General features: G+C 45.1%; 1 protein-coding gene across 5 annotated transcripts in view; it reads left to right on the top strand.

Annotated features, from left to right (window-relative positions):
• The window catches only part of TNFRSF19 (TNF receptor superfamily member 19), a 93,613-nt gene that overhangs the window by 12,644 nt on the left and 57,738 nt on the right, over positions 1-23,231 (top strand). The gene's annotated exons all lie outside the window — the stretch shown is intronic.

Below are 23,231 nucleotides of genomic sequence, written 5' to 3'. Positions count from 1 at the left end.
TTGCAGTAACTAAGCGATTTTAACTTAGGCAATTTATTATTTATGGTCCCTGATTTGATTAACCTTAATTTAAAAGGCATATTTCCTGCACCTAAAATTTCCCTCTCAGCATTCTGGCAAAGAAAAGGCTTTTTTGAATGCCTTAATTATGTATTTCTTACCTCAAGAGATTTGGATATGTTAGGTATAACCTTGTTTCTGAAGCTGCTGGGCTCATAGTGCTTTGGATTGGGGATAATTACAATATCCCTGTAAGTTAACTGATGCATACTCTCAACCTTCACTCCGTTTTAACATAGCTTTTTGTTTGGGTATTACCTTTTAAAATACTTAAATGTAATTAACAAAGCTAGAAAAATAATATAGCAGCATTTTTTGAGTTTCTTATGTATTGGGAGATGTTATAAAGTATCAATATCAAGTTGCTTTTTAAAAATATTAACTTTTAAGGGCAGATTCATCTTTTGAGAGCACTTACCTAGTAACAGAGACGCATATTTAGTTTCATTTCAGCCTGAGGGGAGCTACTTCAGAAGCAAATATTCTAGCTATAGGTATATAGGCTCTAGGGAGGTATACTCCATCCCTCCTATTAAACCTGTGTCACTGTGGAGTCCTTCCTTCTCATGTGCTTGTATTTGTGACAAGGTATTTAGAAGAATTCACAGATTTGTTAGAATCTGACATGGCTGTGCGACAAGCATTTCTGCTATGGCCTACCGTGAAGTGAGGAGTTCAAGATTTGTTGGGCGAGAAAGAGGCTCCAAAATGGAGTAACACTTTATAGTATAATGTGGTGTGTCAGACATCTGGCCTGTGGGCTATCCAGCCTGTGGAGATGTGAAATCTGTCTATGGGGCTCCTGGAGGGGACACGATTTCAGCAACAGAGTGAGGTGCAAGTGGCAGTGGTGGAGACCTCTACAGTTCCCTGAGCTGACACAGTAGCGTGTGTTAATGCTGCCCTTGTTCACCCTGCTGCCAAATCTCAGGTATGGATCCCTAATGGGGATGCAGTGTTAACTCCTGCAGCTACCTCAGCTGACACAGTAGTTAAGGCAGGGATTAAATGCTGTTGCCACTCTCCCTGACACCAAAAGTGCGTCTGGATCAAATGTGGGAGAAGCTCTGTGGTCCAGATCTGGCCTACAGGAACAAATGCATTTGACACCCTGGATCTAATGATTCCTGCACCCAGCTGAAAGGGACATATTAGGCTGTATTAACAGGAGTGTCACTTGCAAATTAAGGGAAATTGTTCTTTTGCTCTATTCAGTGCTGGCAAGGCCTCGTGTACCTGGAGTACTGTGATCAGTTTTGGGCCCCACACTTCATAAAGGATGTGGACAGAAGGGAGAGTCCAGCACAAAACAAAAATGATTAGGGACCCAGGAGACAAGACTTCGGAAAGGCTGAAAGAGCTAGGGATATTTAGCCTAGAAGAAAAGAGAAGGCTGAGAGGGGATTTGATAAGTCATTTAATATCTGAAGGGTGATTTAGAGAGAGGATGGAGATGGGCTTTTGTCCATTGCCAGAGGACAGAATTAAGAGCAATGGCCTCAAGCTACAGCACAGGGCAATTTAAGCTGGAGATGAGGAGGATCTTTCTCACTATAAGAGTGATCGAGCAGTGGAACTGGCTACCTGGGAAAACTGCAGTTCTATCCTTGGAAGTTTTCAAGAGCAGGTTAGACACCTGACTGAGATGGTTGAGCAAGGGTCTGGACTAGATGATCTGGTGAGGTTCCTTCCAGCCCTACTTTCCTATGAACCTATGACAAGGGAAAAAAAATGTGTTACAGCTGAATTGGTCAGAATTCTAGGTCTAATTAAAATATTTTTCCTTAGAAAGATTTTTTTTTTTTAATTTCAAGAGTGCACCCGTTGGGCCTCGATCATGCGGTCCCTCGCTGCCCGGCCCTAGATTTTGGTGGTAGCCTTCCGCTCTGTCCCTCACAAGTGGGGTGCTCCAGTCTCTTGCCTTGGGCGGTCTTATCCCCTCCTAATCCCGCCTGCCATGACTTGATGGAATCTCAGTGGAGGAGGAGTCCGACCATCCGGGTTCGGCTACCCCAGGCCAAAGCGTGATGGTCTTCGCAAGGCTCCAGCCTCCCCTGTACCTCGCCCTATACCCAGCCCTGACAGCGTGCTCCTGGTGTTTTGTCCACGGCCAAACCTCTTCCTATGCAGGGTCCCTCTGGCTCCCCCTCCCGGGACCGGTATGAAACTGGAGTTCCTCTGCCTGTTAAGCCCTAGAAAAACTCCGTCCCCCTTTCCTCTTATTCCAGGGTCCCAGGACAAGTTAACAACAGAAGTAACAAAAGAGAGAAAAAACTATCATCACCTGCATGTGCTCCTAATTTCAATCTAGCTGGGGCCCTACCTTGGAGCGCCTGTGACAGAGTGCTCCCCTTCACCAACTACCCCCCCCTTAATGCTACCTCCTCTAACTATGTGGTGTATCGGACGCGTGTCTGCCTTCAACATCCCCTTCTTTCCGCTCAGGACTCTTCCCTCGACGAGTTCCCCTGGGAGCCTCCGTCCCAGACATGAGGGTTATGCTTGACCTCTTTACTAGCTGCCTCTTTTCCAACGACCCGGTGGGTCCCCATCTCAGTTGATGGGTTTCCTCCCGCCGAGTCTCTTCGCGGCCCGAGGGTGATATATAACCGGGATACCTGGGTCCCTTTTGATCTAGCAGCAGCGTCTCTCCACGGAAGCAGCTCTTGCCCCTTCTCTGCACTAGGTGCAGCGTTCCCTGGTTCCTCTGACTCCTTAGTGAGCCCAGGGATACCTCTCTCTCTCTCCACCTCTCCCCCCCTTCTGCCTCGTGGCCTCCCCTTCTTATACTTCCGGGGCGGCTCTCCTTTTCCTCTTCCTCAGCTGCTTCCCCTTTAAAAAAACTGCAGCTACCGAGCCGTGCGGGTCCCGCCGTCGCTTCCTGCTCTGCCGCGGTTCCTGCCGCCGATAAGGTATTTTTACTTCTTTCTCCCTTCTTGTTCTCCCCGGGGTGTATAGTTCCCCAGGATCCCTCTTTAGCCCTTCTGGGCTCATATCCTCCCCTTGCCCCGAGACAAAGAGGAATCCTTTTACAGATCTGTGAAACAAATACAGGAAACCCTTGCTATTCATGGGTTTGGCATTCGTGGTTTAAAATATTCGCAGATGCTGAACCTACATCTTAAATACACTTGCAGGAGCCCCTCAGGAGCTTTGTGCTTCCCGCCGCCTTACGCCCACCGCTACCGGCACAGCTATGCCCCACTCCCTACCCCAGCCACCAGGGGCACTGTGTTCATGAATGCAGTGCCTTATTTGTGAATTTTGCCATTCACGGGGGATATGAGACTGTATCCCCCACAAATTGTGAGGGTCTCCTGTATTTTTATAGGATGGAGAAATTCAAATATTAAGATCTGTTATGTTGCAATATATTATTCAATAAACACATGCCTAGTGAAATAATTGTAAGATGCATGTCAGTCTGTTAAATACCAATTACTACCTTCTTTGAATATAGTAGGCTAAATATTGTCCTACATTTCAGTGAATGTGGATAAAAACAGAATTTGCCTTTTTATTTAGAAGAAACCAAATGCAATTTTAAAGTTTTGGGTTTTTTTATGGCCAAGTGATTTGTGTAGTTTTAAGGGGTGATCTTGTAATTAAATATTAAACAGCTTTAGACTTTACTGTTTTTTATTCTCAAAGAAAGCTTGCAATGGCAGTTTTATCATTCTTACTATATTCAGCTCTGGAAAAAAGTATAGTTGAGCGTTGTGGTTTGTGGCTTTGAAAGGATTTACTCAAAGAATCCTTAGAGTTTAAAAGTTACTCAAGAATTTCAGTCTTACAAAATTGTACGTGAAATATACTTTTCTCTTTTCTCTATTCCTCTCTCACAGTTTCTTGGTATGGTATATATATTTTCATTGCATTCAACTACAATATCCATGACAACTCGTACTTTATTAAGGATATTAAAGGTGTCAAACATACAACATGCTGAGCTTACCAGCAGGCCACTGGAAGTTGGGGGGGATAGGCTGCTGTGGAATTCAGGGCTCTTAGACCCTGCTGGCCTGGCTGTCCATGACAAGTTTGGCTTGCCATGGTGACTGCCCCCAGAACCTTCATGTTGCCAATAGCCCCCCACACCCAGACTCCTTACTGCATCAAGACTCACAGCCACCACACTAGCCACAACAGCCTTCTCCATGCTCCAGACTGGATCTAACCCACCAGAAGCCTCATGGTCCACATCCATCCTGGCATTCCATATATGTTCCATATGCTTCTAGCATGTGAGACAGTGTGACTAGGATTTGAGCCTGCAAATTGCTGCTTATGTGAGTAACTTGTTGAAGCAGTTGTCTTAATTAAGGCTACTTGCAGAAAAGTGGTCTCAGATTTTAAATTTATGAGCAGTTACCTTCCTGTGAGTTTATAGAAGCAAGCACAAATGTAATGCTTTATATGCTACTGCTTTTTAAAAACGATTCTACTTTTATATGTATTTCAGTAAGATATGATGCAGACAAGTTAGTCCTTAAGTCCTTTATTTCAAAAAGACTAGACCCATAACAGACGTGTCTACACCACTTCCCCAGTGCTCCTTGGGGGATCACTTTTGAGCATGTCCTGTCCACCCATCACTGTTCCTTATGTGCCAGGCCCAGAAAGGAGGTGGTGAAGCTGCCTTGGGGCTGCCTTTTCTCCCTCTGCTACTCTCAGAATTGCTGCTTTTGGGGTAGCCCTGTAACAGCTTCACCTCATTTTGGGGTTTGGTGTCTATGAAGTAGAAATGAGTGACTAGGGTGTGCTCAAGAATGGTGTTTCCTGAGGTGCTGAGGAAGTGGTACAGAGATACCACAGGGTAAAATCCCTTTGTGGCTTTAGCTCTCAATCCAAAATTTAGGTCTTCAACTTTCAACTAATCATGGAGGCATCTAAATTCACTAGATGCTTATGCTGCCATCCCTAAAGTCCCTGTGGGGACTGGGTATAGGGAGTCCATGTGCTATGCTAGGAGCAAACATTCAGAGGGCCAGGCAGAGCCAGAGGGGAGCAGCCCAAGAGAATTGTACTGTTATATTATATATTATATAATAGTAATAAAATTAATAGCCCATTCATTAATCACATAATGTTATAACAGTGATACAATATTTATATTTAATTTTTAAATGGGGTGCTGCTAAATTTTGAAAACTGGAGGAGGGATGTCTGAAGTCTAAAAAGGTTGAGAACTACTGATTTAAATAATTCATAGATTCATAGATGCTAGGGTCAGAAGGAACCTCAACAGATCATTGAGTCTGACCCCTAGCCGAGGCAGGAAAGAGTTCTGGGGTCAGGTGTCCCCAAATAGATGCCTACCCAGCCTTCTCTTAAAGACCCCCAAGGTAGGGAGAGCACCATGTCCCTTGGAAGCCCATTCCAAATTTTGGCCACCCTTACTGTGAAGACATTTTTCCTGATACCTAGCCTAAATCTGCTCTATGTTAGTTTGTGACCATTGTTCCTTGCTACCCCAAGAGGTGCCCTGGTGAACACAGCATCTCCTATTCCTTGCAGTGTCCCCCTAATTAATTTGTAGGCAGCCACAACGTCACCTCTCAGCCTTCTCTTGTGGAGGCTGAAGAGGTCCAGGTCCTTCAATCTCTCCTCATAGGGCTTGTGCTGTAAGCCCCTGACCATATGAGTGGCCCTCCTCTGGACCCTCTCGAGTCTATCAACATCCTTCTTGAAGTACAGCACCCAAGACTGGACGCAGTACTCCAACTGCGGTCTGGCCAATGCCTCATAGGGGGGAAGTATCACCTCCTTGGTTCTATTTGTCACACATCTGCTGATGCATGATAAAGTGCGATTAGCTTTGCTGATGATTTCATTATGCTGACAACTCATGTTCCTCTTGGAGTCCGTTGTGACTCTGACATCCCTTTCCGCTTCTGTGCTGCTGAGAAGGTCACTTCCCAGCCAGTAGATGTGCTGGTAATTTTTGTGCCCTAGGTGCAGCACTCTGCACTTGTCCTTGATGTACTGCATCCTATTGTGTACTGCCCACTTTTCTAACCTGTCCCAGTCTGCCTGCAATCGTTCCCTACCCTCCGGAGCACGCACTTCACCCCACAATTTAGTATCGTCTTCAAACTTGGACAGTACTAAATTACAGGGTGATGTGCACACTCCGGAGGGTAGGGAACGACTGCAGGCAGACCTGGACTGCTAATGTTAGTGTTTATCATCCAAGAAGAGAAGGGATTTGCTCTTTTGTGTTTACTGTTAGCCTGTCCAACATATCCTATAGTATGAGCAGGCTGAATCTGTAGAATGATGACAGTCCAGTCATGAGATCTAGTATCATTTATCCTGATGAATGCTTGTAGATGCATGCCATTGTCCTTGCTAAGAAAAGTGTTAGCTCCTTGCAGCACATGCTGGTGCGTTCTACTGTGGACTGTAAGCACTCAGAGTTAATATTGTGCAGTTCATCATCATGCTTGTGTCTTTTGGGTGTATCTTAGTGGTTTCTGCTGAGGTGCAGAAGAATGCTTTTCTGGTCTGTAATTCATTTGTGTGCATTATAAGTATAGGTACAAAGGGAGTGCTACAGTCTATTTTGAGACAAAATTGTTTGGGTAAATGTGATATCTTTTATTAGACCAACTAAATAGTTGGAAAAATAGTTCTTTGCAAGCTTTTGGGCACAAACATCCTTCTTCAGGTATATTGAGAATCTGCTGGTGAATTGTGTGCTTTCCTGGGTAGAATAGAAGCTAAAATACAAAGTGCAGGCCTGTGAAAATGCAGATGCCTGGTAGTGAAGATCAGAGGGGTGGAAGACAATAGGTGTGAGACAGGAAGGGGGAAGAGGGAATGTTGAAGTGGTGATAGAACAATGTAACTTGTAAAATGCAGACAAGTTACCTGGTTCTTAGTTGTAACCAGCTTGGTCTAAGGACATAGGCAGGCAAAGTTCTTTGGGTAGATGTGAGATCTCTTATTAGACCAACTAAATAATTGGAAAAAATACCTGTGCAAGCTTTTGGGTACAAACATCCTTTGTCAAGCATGGGGAGACTCTGCTGGTGTTATGTGCTCTCCAAGGTAGAGAAGAAGCTAATTACAATATGCAGATCTGTGAAAATGCAAATGAGTGGAAATTTGGAAGATAATGGGTAGAGATGGGGGGTGGGGAGGAGGGAGATGTGTGAAGGACTGCAAGTGATCAGCTGAAGGCAGGTTACCTGGGGTAGTAGATGTCAGGCAGATTGTGATGTGTTATAAATCCAATGTCTGTATTAAGTCCATGATTTTTTGTATCCAGTAGACTTATGAAGTGAATTTTGTAGGCACATCTACGAAAGGTGTTTTGTAAATTCCTTTTGAGGATTAAAACTGCGAGATTGGAGAGGGAGTGATTGTCTTGTGAGAAGTGGGTACCCACAGGTAATTGGATACAGGCAACCCCCAGAAAAACTAAGCACTAAGCAAAACCCATTTCCCCATAGGATTTAATGTAAACAAAGATAATTGGTTCTACACCACCTGCTGACCCAAATCCTGTGCTCCTGCAGCCCCACCCTGAGCCCTGCTGGCCTGGGCCCTGCGCTCCTGCCAGCCCTGGCTGAGCTGCTTCCGGCAAGGTACCACGTGGGCTCTGCCAGGCAGGAAAGGCATCAGCTCCTCCCGGCCTCATTGTTTCCTCTGCCGCGATGGCCCCTACCAACCTGTAATACCAGCCACCAGTGGACCCGTGTGTGGCCCCAGCCACCCTGCCTGTGGGGCCTGAGTCAGGGACCCATCTGCCCAGGGATTTATGGTGAGAAGGCAGCAGGGCTCTAGCCCAGGGGAAGCAGTGGAGCCACCCACCTGCTTACACCCCACTTTGCCCAGCGGGGGCTCCCTCCAGGGCACGCGGCACTGGGACAAGCCATCACTGCCAGATCGCTGCAGACTCCGGACAGTGTCCGCACCCCACAGGTGAGTGCGTGACCAGAACAGGGCACAGGCTGCAGCCTGGGACAGGGGAGCTCTGTGGGCTCAGCTTGCACTGGCTTCCACCAGCCCAGGCCCTGCACTCCTGCCATCCCTGACCTTGGACCCCGTGCTCCTGCTGCCCCACTGGCCCAGGGCCCATGCTCATACTCCCCACCCGCCCCTCCCTACTTTCGCCGCCGTCCCTCCCTGCCCACTGGCCGCTCCAGCACCACGTGCCAGAGTGGACCCTGCACTCCTGCCACCCCACCCTGGGCTCTGCCAGCCTGGGCTCCAAGCTCATGCTACCCAGCCCCCCACCCGCCCCTTCTCACTGCTACTGCTTCTCCCCGCCCACTCCAGCACCACGTGCCGGAGCGGACCCTGGGCTTCTGCCACCCCTCCCTGGGATCCTGCTGGCTGCCACTCACCGCTGCCACCACTGCTTCTCTCCTCTCCTGCTCTGAGCATTATAGTGAAATGTGCTGAGCGCTCAGTGAAGCTAGGTAGGTATTTTAAATGAGCACTATAGCAAAACCACATTAAGCATGGGTTGCCTATATTTTTCTCTTTGATAGATTTTCAGTATGCATTCATTCTGGTAGGCAGTTGTCCGGTTTCTCCTACATATTTTCCAGCCGGGCATTTTTTGCACTGGATGAGATATAATATATTTCTGGAGGTGCAGGTATAAGATCCAGGGATGTTGATGGTTCTGTTTTGGGGATGTATCTATTGTGAAGGTGGTGGATGGGTTGTCAGGTTTTACATTTCTTGTCCCTGCATGGTCTGGATCTATTTGGTGTGCTTTGAGCTTGTGGCAGAATACCATCCCTGTCTCTCCAAAGCTCTGCTACATGACAATTTGGTTACCATGGTCACTCCTCTGCACCATGTGACCCTGAGCTGGATACATTCATGTGGAAGTCGGGGGAAACCTGCTCCCTCTGCCTATGTGACTGGCATCACATACCTGGGTGAGGGGCCTTGCGCTCCCTATTGTTCTAAACGAGGCCAACCTGACAGGGAAGGAGCTAGAAACCCTGCCAGTCTACCTGGCAACCAGTGATGCATTTCAAATTGGTTGGCTGGCAGCCAACAGTTGCTGGCCTCCATTGGACCAGGTAAATGAGGTCATAAGGGCTATATAAGTTAAGGACTGTCCAGGAGGAGGGGCAGTAGCCATGATGAAAACTCAGAGAAAGAAGAGCTGGACCATCTGAGACTTGTTCTCTCTCTTAAAACTCATGACCAATGAACTGCCTGCCTGCAGAGGGAATCTCCACCTGCCTCTGGATGATACTTGTGAGTAAACTACCTGAGCTCTAACTAGATATATAGCTTGCAGTAACTCAGATGCGTGATCAAAGGCTACCCAGCCACCCTGTTTGCTCTACGGGATTCTTTAATATTGCTCTACCCTATTCCAAACTTAGTCCTGGTAACCAATAAAGTTCTCCTTTGTACCTAGCATTGGGAGTGAGTCTAGATTATGCCTTGGGGTTCCCTTGGTTTGGATGACTAAGGGAGACCACTATTTGTACTTCAGACTGAAGGAAGCACCCCAGGTTCTTGAAGTGGGTCAAGTAACCTCAAGGGCTACTAGGCCTTTGTTTCCCAGGGGGCGCAGAGCCTGGATTACTCCAGACTTGGGGTGGTGGTGTCATTACCCCCAGTCTAGCGGGTGTGCTCCAGGAAGGGGGTCAGTCAGACATGAGGAGCCCCCCGGGAGGCACTTGGAGCCTGGAAGGTGGTTGGGCACAGTGAGGTGGGTGACTCAGTGTAGGAGCACCCCCTACTGGCCTGCCACAGAGCCATAGGAAGTTTGCTTCTGGTGATGAGGTTGGTGAGGTTTGGTGCTTGTTTAAAGGCTAGAATGGGTGGTTCTGGAAAGATCTCTTTAAGAATTGGGTCGTCTTCTAGTATAGGTTGCAACTGAGGATTTTCTGCATAAGTTCCAGGGAAGCATAGTATGCCATAACTAATGGTGTGCAATTCGTGGGGATTTTCTTTTTATACAGCAGCAGTTCTTCAACTTCAACTTCTGGTATCCAGGTGGCTCTTTCAGAAGTGTGATCTCTCGGGATGAGGTCCTTGTTGGGTGAAAGGCCTTTTGAGATCTACAGGGAGACTATCGTGGGTCACTGTATGAATCTGCAGTGCAAATTCAGCGGTATCCGAGGGCTTGGCTGTATATTACAGCTTTCTTGGTGTGTTTAGGGTGATTGCTGGTTCAGTGTAAATATGTTATTGATCCATGGGTGTCTTGTATACAGTGGTTTGTGTTTTACCATTCTAGATATTGATCATAGTGTCTAAAATGGAAATGCTGGTGCTGGAGTATTTAAGAGAAAGTCTGATGGAGGGGTGATGGTTATTGAATTTGTGATGGAAATCAGTTAGAGACTATGGGTTCTTGATCCAAATGATGAAGAAAATCTATACAACTTAGGCATAGCATGGGTTTGGTGCAGTTCTTGACAAATTCTTCTTCCAGGTCGGCCATGAAAAGGTTAGCATATTGTGCAGCTGTTGTGGTTCCCATAGATGTGCCCATGATGTGGAGAAAGCGTTGATTGTTAAAACAGAAGTTGTTGTGTGTGAGGATGAAGTGTAATGTCATTAATGTCTTTATGTCTGTACTCTGAGTTGTAATCTTGCTTTTGTAGATATGTTAGCAGGCTTGGGTGCCATCTGGGTGTGGGATGTTGGTATATAAGCTGGTAACATTCATGGTGGTTAGGAGGGTGTTGCTAGAAAGGTGATCTGTTTTTAAGTTTTCGTAGAAATTCTGTTATGTTTTGGACAAAATTCGGTCTTTGGGTGGCAAGAGGTTTTAAGATGGATTTGATGAAACCTGATAATTCCTCAGTTAGGGTTTCATGGTTGGATATGATAGGTCTTCCTGGGTTCTCTTGTTTGTGGATTTTAGGGAGCTTATAAAAAAAGTCTCTGAATTAGGGAGTGGCTGGATCAAGTTTTGTAGTTTCTCTTGTAGTTTAGATGGAACTTATGTAATGGTGGTTTTGAGTTTTAAAGTGAAAAGGGGAGTTGGATCTTCCTCTTGTTTTTCGTAGTAGGTGGTGTCAGAGAGTTATAACCTGCCTGCTACCTGATAACCACAGCTAACATGTCTTCATTTTACAAGCTACATTCTTCTATAACTAGTTCAATATTCCTCCTTTCCCCCCTCCCTTCCTGTCTCATACCTATTGTCTTCCACCCCTCTGATCCTCACTGCTAGGCATTTGCATTTTCATATACCTGCATTCTGCATTTTGGCTTCTACCCAGGGGAACACATAATTCACCTGTAGACTCTCGAATATTCCCGAAGAAAGGTGTTCGTGTCCCAAAACGTGCAAAGAACAGTTTTTCCAACTATTTAGTTGGTCTAATAAGAGATCTCATATTTACCCAAACAGCCGTGTCTGCCTGTGTCCTTACCAACACAGCTACAACAAACAACCTTACAGTCTATTTTCCATTTTGAATGCACCATCATTATGTGAGTTTGCATCCTTCTCTCTTAACCCTATCCTTTTTTCAGTGTTGTGGCATTGTTGTCACTTACCTATTATATAATATATTGTCTCTTTCCTGTTGCTGTTTTAAAGACCTGCATAAACAGTTTTGTTATCCCCCAAAGAAGCATTGCTAAGATTTACTTGTTTATGATTATGTTTGTTTCGTTTAATGTACACATTATCTTTTTGGAAAAGGTACATTTATTATTTTGGGGAAAGTATCAAGAGTCTTAGTATATATTTGTATTAACTGAGACTATTGCTGCTTTGACAGTAGCTGGGCCTTTTGGAGAGACACAGTTAAGCAAGCCTGGACCTTTTTTCCTTTTCCTTTTCTCCCAGGCTTTGGGCAAGGGACACCGGGAGCAAACTACCTCATTCCAGGTTGGCAATTTCTGTTTTCCAACTCTGGTTTTGGAATGATGAGCCTAAATTAGTTGATCAGTTTCTTATGGCCCAGAGCAACCATGCTAATTAAAATGCTGTCAAATTTAATTATAAGCAAGTAATATTTGATGACCTGCAATAGATCTTAATGAAAGGAGTGCGTTTAAGTTAGCGTTTTGGAGGTGGGTTTTATGGTAAAAACTCATTACACTTACTGAAGCCTCTTTACTATCATCGATTTTTAAGATATAAACATTTTAAAACTCTAGGCACAGACAGAAGCAATAATTTTTGCCCAATCTGGCTACAGAAAGCAATCTATAGGCATGACCAAACACAAGTACGTGGCTGCAGACCACTTAAAAAAATGACCAATTGTGCAAAAAGCTTTTTTCAGCTCCCTCTGGAAGGTGGGGCAGGTGTATTGGAGTCCCCCAAGATGGAGCGGGGCTATAATTAACCCACCCCATCCTCTAGCACTGCTGGGGAACCTGTAGAAGGAGCTCCCTGTGCTCCCTTTCCCTCTCCCATTCTGAAAACATTCTGGCAGCAAGGAGGGGCTGTTGGTAGGGAAAACCAGCTGCAGGCTTGCAGGCAGCAGCTAGATTGCCCTCCCCCTTGGAACCAACAGTGAACTTGTGTTTGGTCCAAGGGATCCTTGTAACTCAGAATGCTTCCTGGCAAAGCATTCTCAGTTACAGCAGGGAGCTGCACTTCTGTCTGCACCGCTTATTTCTAATATGTTTCTGATTTGATTGCTCCTCATGGACCCTTTTTTTTTATGTCCCGGTTTCCACAGTTTATAAGATTCATTTGTTATTTTTAAGTTATCGAATAGCTCATTGGCTAGCCAAACAGATCTCTTATTACACTTCCTTTATTGATGCAAAAGAAGCTTTTAGAACAAAAGATCCTTATGAGATTCATCCTAGAGTACTCAAAGAATTGTCTGAAGTTATTACAGATCCAGTGACTGTTATGCGTGAGTATTCATGGAGGTCAGCTGAGATCCCAGAAGACTAGAAAAGAGCAAGTATACTAACATCTTTTTTTAAGAACAAGAGGAACTAAGAAATCACAGTCTGGCCACTGTAACTGGAGAGGTACTGGAGCACATAAACAAATAATCAGTTTGTAAGCACTAGAAGATAATTAAGTGTTAAATAACAGGCAGCATAGCTTTGTCGAGAGCAATGCTGCCTAATCAGTCTGATTTTCTTTTATGGCACTATTAAGGTCGTCATGGATGTTGGGGAGCAGTAGATGTGATATACCTCAACTTTAATTAATAAATGTTTTGAGAACAGTATGGAAGACAGTATCAAAAGTAATCTAGGAAGTATAAGGTGAGAGCATAACGGTTTGGGAAATCAGACATAAAAGGGCACATCTACACATGCAGTAATGCGTCATAATTACAGTGAATTCTTTAGTACCTGTAATAACAGGTACTAATTTAATGCACCATAATTGGTGCTATTGCACAGTAGTGCTGGCACACATCTTTTACATGATGCTAATGCACAGCAGACTAATCCTATTGTGTATTAACGTGGCTTTTGCCGTGACATGCTAATGCATAGTAGAATTAATCTACTGCGTATGTAGCGTACCATGTAGATGCGCCCAAAAAGTAGTTTTCAGTGGCTGAATATCACAATGGAAGAAGGTATAAAACAGAGTTCCCCCAGAAGTTAGTGTTGTATCTGGTACTGTTCAACATCTTTATTACTAACTTGGGGGAAGGATTGAATGTACCTTTAGTAAATTTACTAATGACACTAAGCCATATAGTATAGTAGACACTTAAGACAAGATTTGGATTTAAAATGACCATAAGAAATTGGTAAGAGTCTAGCACCATTGTGTTTACAGTTTTCTCCCCATGAGTCCGATTAAATGTTGTGGGGCCAGTCCATTGGCTGGATCAGACCCAACACCAGATTTGGGCCCTGTGCCACCTCTGGCCAGCCCCTGTGCTACCTCTGCTCAACTGGGGTTGGGCTCCAGCCCTGTGCCACCCTGAATGCCTGATGTAGCACTCAGGGCCACAGACTGCTGAGCTCCCCACAAATCCATGGGGACTCCTGCTGGCCAGATGACAGTTCCAGGGGCCGAGGGTTGAGTACCTATGGTCTACAATGACTTGAATGAAATTCAGTAAAGACAAGTTCAAAGTATTATACTTTGAAAGAATAATCGGAAGCACAAATACAAGATAGGGAATAACTAGCTAAGCTGCAATAATGAAGACAAAAAATAATGTAACAATGTTGCAAAACGGCTATATACTGGGAATATATTTAATAGGAGTATGGTATACTACTTGCAATAAGTAATTCATATACAATAAAAGCTGTATTATCCGGCACTTTACAATCCGGGATGCTCTATTAACCAGCATCTGTCCCACTGTGGCATATCTGGTTTTGCCACTGCGAGCTGAGTTCCACTTCTTCATGGACCATGGCCCAGGGCAAAGCAGCCTGCATGGGGGGCCCCCCTCTCTGTCCCGTGGCACACTGACGCCAGGGGGTGAAAGCCCTGGTGCACCAGATGCAGCAGGAGGGGTAGCAAGACAAAGACACCTCCAGCCCGCTGGGCTGGAGTTAAGGATAACTCTTAGATAACTGGCACATTTGATTAACTGGCATCCCCCATCCCCATGGATGCTGGATAACAGACCTTTTACTGTATTCTGTTCAGCTCTAGAGCTATCTCACATGGGAGTACTCTGCCTAGTTTTGGGCACCACGCTGTATGGACAATTTAGAATTAATCCAGAGAAGAGCAGCAAAAACAGAGCTCTGACATGAGGAAAGGTTAGGAAAAAAATGGGCTTCCTGGAAGGGTTATTTAGTCTGGAGAAGAGGAGACTGAAAGAGTATTTGATAAGTTTTTAGAAAGAAAAAGGGTTCTTATAAAGATGATAGTGATCTGTATCTGGAGGTGACAGAACTAAAAATAACGGACTTAAATTGCAATAGGGGAGATCTAGGGTAGAGATTGGGAAGAGTTTACCGACTTAGAGAATGGTTTAGCACTGGAACAGTTTGCCTGGAGCAGCTGTGGAGTCTTTCATTGGGAGTTTTTAAGAGCAGGTTAGATAAATAGTTGTCTGAGAAGTTCTAGACTGGTATGGCTCTGTTTTAAGCAGGGGGTTGATATAGATGACCCCCTGAGGTTCCTTCCTATCTTATTTCATTATGTTTCTATAACCTATCCGTACTGACATGGATATACTCTTTTAATTAATTTCAGAGTCCAATATCTGGTTAAAAATGAAAACTTATTTGAAGCCATATGTATAGTTAACATTTACAGTTTCTCATTAACTTAAAGATGGTCAAATTTGCTGCATGATATGGTTTTATAATGCAGCAAGTAAATAAATGAAAAAAGTGGTTTTTTTTCCCCCCTTCTAGTTACAGTTACAGTAACCATCAGTATTTAGGGTATAGCAACAGTGAGTTAATTTTCAGACAATTGTGATTTTAGCTTCTTTTCCTTTTTACTGTATCTTTTAGTATTAAACCCAATTGCTACCCTGGATGGGCAAAACCAAGTCTTATAACTTAGTATGTAGGAATAAAAATAAAAATAAAAATATTCAAGGGCTATAGAGAGAACTAATAAGAAAACTTGAATTGGAAAATTGGTTTTGAATATGCTGACAATTAGTATATTTTTTAAGTTTACTTTTAAAAGGTAGAAGTGGGTGCTGAGTTTTAAAAGTAAAAGTAGGAGGAAAAATTGCTTTACCAGAAGAAGCAGTGCAGTGTGTTAATTTTACCTGGCTCTGCAGCATCTATATAGATTGCGCATTTCAGCAGGGCTTTTTGGCTCTTTTATCTAAAGCTGATTCAATTAGCTATTCAATAAAAGCTCCAAAAAAAACCCACTGAAGCTTCTGATCTACACAGATGTTGGATGAATTGGGTCCAGCTAACGCTCTGCCTCTTTTGGGCATGTGCTGCATTCAATGCAGGAGTGCACAGATTTAAAGTAAAATGCCATTTTGATTTTTACATCTGTACGCAGCTAGAATTTTTTTTTTATCACTTTTCCAGGACTCAAAAACATCAGAAGAGATTTTCTTAGACTTTTTTTTTAACGCCTGGTCTGAGCCAAAGCATATTTTTTTCTTTTAACACATAGATAACAATTATTAGAACCCAGTAAGTTGCTGCTGTTTATGATGAAAGTGTCATTACAGTTCAGCTGTTTGAAGGAACAGAGACTTCAGAAAACAGGGCTGGTAGAGGTCATAAATAGACATCCTGAATGGAAGGAGGAGAATGAAGAAGCTTGCTGCATAGGACTACTTAGGATTTTTCCAGATACAGGAGATAGATATTATCATATTTACCTGAATACAAGACAACTTTGAATTTCACATGACCCTGAAATAATTAGATTCTATGTGTGGAAAAATTACAAATTTGTTATAATTTTCCAAGTATAGAAATTAATTATTGGAGGGTCATCTTAAATGTGTCCCTTCCCCCCACCACCACTACAACAGGGAAAGCAGCAGAGGTCAGGCAATAGAAGGGCAAGCAGCCTGACCCCCCCCACACACACACACACACACTCCTTGCCCCCTGGTGCCTGCCCCCCACACCCTGTGCCTAAGCTCCTGGGCACCTGTACCCCCTACTACCCTCCTGCTGTCTGTCCCCCCTTCCCCCACAGTCTCTGATTCCCCTTCCCCCACTCCTGGCTCTGGCTTCATTCTGTCCTGGGGCTTGGAGCACATGGTAGCTCTGGCCGCAGGCGAGCAGTTACAATAGCAGCAGCTTGAGCCCCAGGTTGCCAGAGCTGCTGCTCCCTCCTCTGTGTAGCTAGGAGGGAGCCAGAGCTAGACATGCTTCAAGCCCCAGGCCAGAATGGAGCCAGAGCCGCAACTGATTGTAAGTGGTGTGGGGGAAGGGGTGGGTGACAGTGGCTGCAAGTCGGGGCCAGAGTCAGACGTACAACAACCATCTACCCGTACCCCCCACCTTGCACCCAGATCTAAGATGATGGGCTTTTTCCCTGTGCTGAATGGGGGGTGGAGGCGGGCGGGGGGGGCTCATCTTGGATTTGAGTAATATGGTATTTAATTACAAGCCAGCTCAAGAACGAATTTTCTTCGGGACACTTCCTTAAATGATTTTGTAGATACAGTAAAAACTGTGTTAACTGGCATTTTACTAACTGGAATATTCTATTAACCAGATTTCCAGCATGTGCATCAAGGATTTCTTTAGCAGGTTCGAAGGGGTCGAGGACAGCAGCTCCTCTCTGTGGGCCGCACAGGTGCTGCCAGGTTGACTGTATGGGGTGGGGGAGGAGTTTGCATGTGGCAGTGGTGGCCGCTGCTGCGTGCAAGCCCAGATAACCAAAATTTTTAGATAACTGGCACCCCCCTTACCCCACTCATGCCAGATAACACAGCTTTTACTGTATTTAGTCTCTTCACTATCAAGTACCCAGTGCAACATATTCATGTGGAAAACTTCATAAATGAGACTTAGGAAACTTTTTATTTTGGATGTTTCAGTCTGATAGATGTACATTAAGAATGTACATAATTTGGTATCAATAGTTTTAAATGTTTCCTACATGCTTACTGATAGCTCACCTATAAGAAATAACTTTTTTTGTTTTTTCCTGTGGGTCTATGGGTTTTCCTTTTTTAGTTTGCTTATTCTTGATATTATGAAGTATTAGTTGCAGAAGGAAGAATGTTGTTTCTTTCAAAAGCTGATGCCAATGATAGGTTAGTAAACCAAACTCTGTGGAAAGAAATCAGAAACTCCCAAGAGATCAAAAAGAGATTAATGCTGTGGTTTTTGGATGGCTAGCATGATTTGCAAATGAATTCCTGCTGTCTTGGGAAATGCTCCGTATACTGTGTAAGTACCATTCATGTATGAATTCTCTATCTGCTTTTGTTGGATCAAAATAAGTTAGTCATATGCTACTAAATATTACATGCATGTCTGTCAACATATCAGTCAATCAAATGGTGCTTTATTACTGATAACTTTGTAGGTTTTTCTGTATATGGGTTTTTTCTTGCTCTCCAACTTCACTAATGACCATTTAAGTAAGTCACCAGAATTTGCACCCTTATCTATGCCTAACTGCTGCAGCCTGTCCAGAAACCACCCCTTCAGGTCTCACTTCAAATATCCAGGAAGATTCTTACAGCCTCTCAGAGTTGGCTCATGTCTAATCCAGTTTCGGTGAGCGTTTGATTTCATGGAGAGCAGTGCCAATCAACACTGAGCACGCCTGTGGCAATCTTGTCCTTGGAATTAAATCCACAGGCCTATACTATTTGTAAGGTGTACTTGGTGTGGAAGACTCCCTGAAAAAAAGTTTTGGAACAAGAAATTATCTACCGACTGGACTGTGTTAAGTGGTTTAAACAGGGACTATGGATTCTTATGCCATTATCTGGATTAGCTTTTGTGACCCCTTTATTCCTACGGATTCTTTGCATCTTGCCTTTCTCGGGTTTTTCCTTCCCATCTCCCCCTCCCTTTTTACTTTTGTATTCAAATCACTCACTCCATTTTATTTAATGGTCTGTGTGCATCCTTCCACAGCATCTGATGAAATGAGCTCCTAAAGTGCAAATCTACACTGCCTTCTTATTTATGTCTCTCAACCTAAGACACCTGTCTGGTTTTTATTTCCATACTATTCAAACATTTCACAATAGTTTATATTTTTACCCTAATAATGCCCTCTAAGGAAGGGAAATAATATAATTCCCATTCTGTATATTTGGGAAACAGAGGTGCAGAGAAACTAATTTGCCCATATCACACAAAGTCTGTGATGGAAAAGGAAATATTACCTGGGTCTTTTGGGTTTCAACCTCATACCTGACCATTAGATCAGCTTTTCTGCATGCATTGTATGTTCAATAACTTCAAACAAAGTTTGTAACATAAAGCAGAAGTGATTTTTTTTTTATAACTAAAGGTTACTTCATATTGAGATTAATACTGTCTTAGGGGGAAAAGCAGAATGTTCTCTTGTAAAGTTCTTTCAAGATTTTTTTTTAAATACTTTTTTCCTGCTCTGAAATAATAAACAATTGGATGCTAAAATATTGTAATTTCTCCTTTCTAATTGTAGTGTTTATCAACAATTACAAATGTATGGATAGTTAGGGCATGGGCAAGCAATTATTTGCAAGCATTAAATGGCTTGAGGGCCATTTAATGAGTTTTAGTGAGCTGTCGAGGGTGTCAGAGGTAGCTCTACTCCACCCCATGCCTGCTCTGAACTTGCCAGTGCTGAGCAGCAGTGACTGTTGAGCAGAAACTGTTCCGGGGGGGGGGGGGAAAGCAGACCCTCCCCTTGCCACTACCAGACCTTTCCTGCTGGACCCCGTGCCGGACTACCCTGCATCTCCACCACCGCTGCCATCACCTCCTGGCTGCCCAGCAGAGGCAGGGCAGCCCAGCGCAGTCTCAGGCAGCTGCAGCAGAAAAGGCCCAGCAGCAGAGAGGGGGAGGGGCTGCTTTTCCCCTGTGCCACAGAATAGTTTCTGCCCAGCAGCCATTGCTGCTGCTGCTGCTGCTCAGTGCTAATGTGTCCGGAGCAGGTGTTTCATAGATTCATAGATTGTTAGGGGCTGAAAGGGACCTTGCAGATCATCTGGTCCAGCCCCCCCACTCTAGGCAGGAAGACAACTGGGGTTAGGTGACCCCAGCAAAGTGACTGTTTAGTCTCCTCTTGAAAACCTCCAGGGAAGGTGAGTGCACCACCTCTGGAGGGAGTTTATTCCACAGTCTGGACACCCTGAATGTGAAGGAGTTTTTCCTGGTATTAAGCATGAAGCGGTCTTCCATTGGTCCTTGTCTTCCCTGGGGGTGCCCTAGTGAACAGTTGTTCACCAAACTCCTGATGCACACCTCCGATATAGCTGTAAGCCACTATCAAATCCCCTCTCAACCTTCTCTTCTTTAGTCTAAAGAGACGCAGGTCCCTCAGCCTTTCCTTATATGGCTTGTCTTGCAAGTCGCTGATCATATGGGTGGCTCTTTTCTGGACCCTCTCAAGTTTTTCCACGTTCTTATTGAAGTGTGGCATCCAGAACTGGATGCAGTACTTCAATTGTGGTCTCACCACTGCTGAGTACAGTGGGAGTATCACTTCCTTAGTTTTACATGAGATGCATCGGTTGATGCATGACAGCGTGTTGTTTGCCCTGCTGACCACTGCCTCGCACTGATGGCTCATATTCATGCGATGGTCAATCATTACCCCTAGGTCCCTTTCAGCCATGGTGCAAGTCAAACTGTCACCACTGAGCTTGTATGTATGTTAAGGGTTGTTTACCCCCAGATGAAGTGCCTTATACTTGGAAGTGTTAAACTTCATCTGGTTCCAGTCTGCCCAACTCTTGAGCCTGTCCAAGTCTGCCTTTATCTGCAACCTATCTTCTAACATGACCACGCTGCCCCATAACTTGGTGTTGTCCATGAACTTGGCCAGAGAGCTTTTCACTCCCCCATCCAAATCATTGATAAAGATTGAATTATTGATAAAATTGAAAAGCACCAGTTCAAGCACAGACCCCTGAGGGACACCACTGGCCACTTCATGCCAGGATTTCATAGATTTCATATTTCATAGATTTCATTTCATAGACATCAGGGCTGGAAGGGACCTCAGGAGATCATCGAGTCCAGCCCCCTGCCCAAAGGGCAGGAAGTCAGCTGGGGTCAGAGGATCCCAGCAAGATAAGCATCCAGTTTACTCTTGAAGGTGTTCAATGTAGGTGCTTGAACCACCTCCGATGGCAGGCTGTTCCAGACCTTGGGGGCTCGGACAGTAAAGAAATTCTTCCTTATGTCCAGCCTGAAACGGTCTTGCAGGAGTTTGTGACCGTTTGACCTAGTCATCCCTTGGGGCACTCTGGTGAACAAACGTTCCCCCAGATCCTGGTGGTCACCCCTGATAAACTTATAGGTGGCCATCAGATCACCCCTAAGCCTACGTTTTTCCAGGCTAAAGAGTACCATGGCTCTCAGCCTATCATCGTAAGATCTGTTTTCCTGACATCTGATCATGCATGTGGCCCTCCTCTGGACTCTCTCAAGCTTCTCCACATCCTTTTTGAATTGTGGAGCCCAAAACTGGACACAGTACTCCAGCTGCGGCCTCACCAAGGCCGAGTACAAGGGGAGAATGACGTCCCGGGATTTGCTCGAGAAGCATCTATGGATGCAAGCCAGTGTCGTGGTCGCTTTATTAGTCGCAGCATCACACTGCAGGCTCATGTTCATCTTGTGGTCAATGATGACCCCCAGGATGACACAGATCCATGTTCCTGAGAACTCTCTGGGTCCTATCCTGTAGCTGGTTTCCCACCCGCTGAACCGTTGAGCAGCTGAGCCCAGAGTCTTTGTTTTCCTACAAGGATATCATGGGATACTAAATCAAAAAGCCTTTTGGAAGTCTAGGTATATAACGCCTACTTCGTCTCCCATGTCCAGGTGGTGAGAAACCTTGTCATAGAAGGAGATGAGATTGGTAAGACAGTCTACCTGCAATAAAGCCATGTTGGCTGTCATTCAGAATCTTACCTTCTGTGAGCATATCCCACATAGATTCTTTAATGAGCTTTTCCAGGATTTTCCCTGGGATGGAGGTTAGGCTGATTGGCTTATAGTTGCCCAGGTCCTCCCTCTTCCTCTTCTTAAAGATGAGCACATTGTTGGCCCTCGTCCAATTGTCAGGGATTTCCCCTGTGAACCACAAATTCTGAAAGAGCTTTGCCAGGGGTTCTGTGATGACCTCAGCCAGTTCCTTCAGCACTCTTGGATGAAGTCCATCTGGTCCTGCTGACTTTTATAAATGTCTAGCTTTTCTAGTTGGTATTGTACCCACCCAGAATCCAGTGGGGAGGCTGTCAGTCCCAGCATATCCTCCATGAGCCTAATCTTGCTTGACTTTCCCCTTGGTCCAGTGAAATACTGAAGCAAAGTGGGCATTCAGGAGTTCAGTTTTTTCCTGAATGTTGGTTACCAGCTGTCCTGAGGTGTTAAGCAGGGGTCCCACACCTCCATTTGTTTTCATTCTACTGCCTACATACCTAAAGAAGGACTTCTTATCATCCTTGACTCCCATAGCTAACCTAAACTCCGTCACTGCCTTGGCTTTCTTGATCACTTCCTTACAAATGCTGGCCACTGTTGTATAGTCCTCCTTGAGGACCATCCCTAGCTTCTACTGTGCATACACCTCTTTTTTTCTTTTTTAAGAGGACCATAATGTCCCTATTTAGTCAGCCTGTCTGCTACCTTTCCTCTTTGCAGGAACGGTTTTCTTTTGTGCTTCGAGGATCGTATCCTTGAGCAATGACCACTCTTCATGCACCCCATTTGCCTTCCCTTCCTGGTCCCGCATCACTTCTCCTACTAATGTTCTGAGCCTGTCGAAGTCAGCATTTTTGAAATCCAGGACTTCAGTCCTGCTGGTTGATTTGCTGACCTTGCAGCAGACGGTGAACCTGGTCATTTCATGGTTGCTGTCACCCAGGTTACCCACAATGTTCAAGCCACACACCAAATCATCTCGGCCAAGACCAAATCTAGGAGACTGTTACTTCTGGTTAGCCCTTGCACTTCCTCAGTCAGAAAAATCTCCTCAAGCACAGTCAGGAAACTGTGTGAATGATCTGACCTAGCCAAGTGTTCCTCCCATTGTATGTCCAGGTAATTGAGGTCACCCATGACAACCATGTCCTTTGCACATGTGGCCTCTGTCAGTTCTTGAGAGAACTTGAGATCCAGCTCCTCCCCTTGGTTTGGTGGCCTATAGTAAATGCCTACAGTTAGGTTTCTCTCACCTCCCTTGCCTCCCCACCGCCCTAACCTGTAGCTTGACCCAGAGGGTTTCAAGCGGCTTATCTTTGGAGCCAATGTCAGCCAGTGTGAAGTAGGCCAGGTCAGGGCTGTGTGCATGGGTCCCGGCTGGTATCACAGGGCTGGGGCCAGTGGAGACAGCAGCCAGAAGGAGCCGCTGCCCCCTGGGACTGCCTTGTCTAGAAAGGCAGTCCAGCTGTGGAGCTGCCCCTGCCCTGCTCCGTGTCCAAGAAGTGGCAGGACGCACTACAGGGGGGGCAGTGCCTGGGCCAGGTGGAACCAAGGGTCCTACTGCAGGCTGGACAAAGCCCTCCACGGGCCAATTTTGTCCACCCCTGAGCTACAGCCTGATTTAAATCATGGGCCCAGATCCCTAATATTGTGGCCCTATCATGGCAGGAGCTGCCATTTTTGTGCCCAGATCATGGTACTGCTCTTGCCCCCCATGCCCAATGATT

This window comes from Crocodylus siamensis, chromosome 1 (genome assembly GCF_052110815.1).
Source record: "Crocodylus siamensis isolate JL-2025a chromosome 1, ASM5211081v1, whole genome shotgun sequence".
Taxonomy (NCBI): Eukaryota; Metazoa; Chordata; order Crocodylia; family Crocodylidae; genus Crocodylus; species Crocodylus siamensis.
Note: the sequence above shows the minus strand (reverse complement) of the source record. Positions and strands in the feature narration are given on the sequence as shown.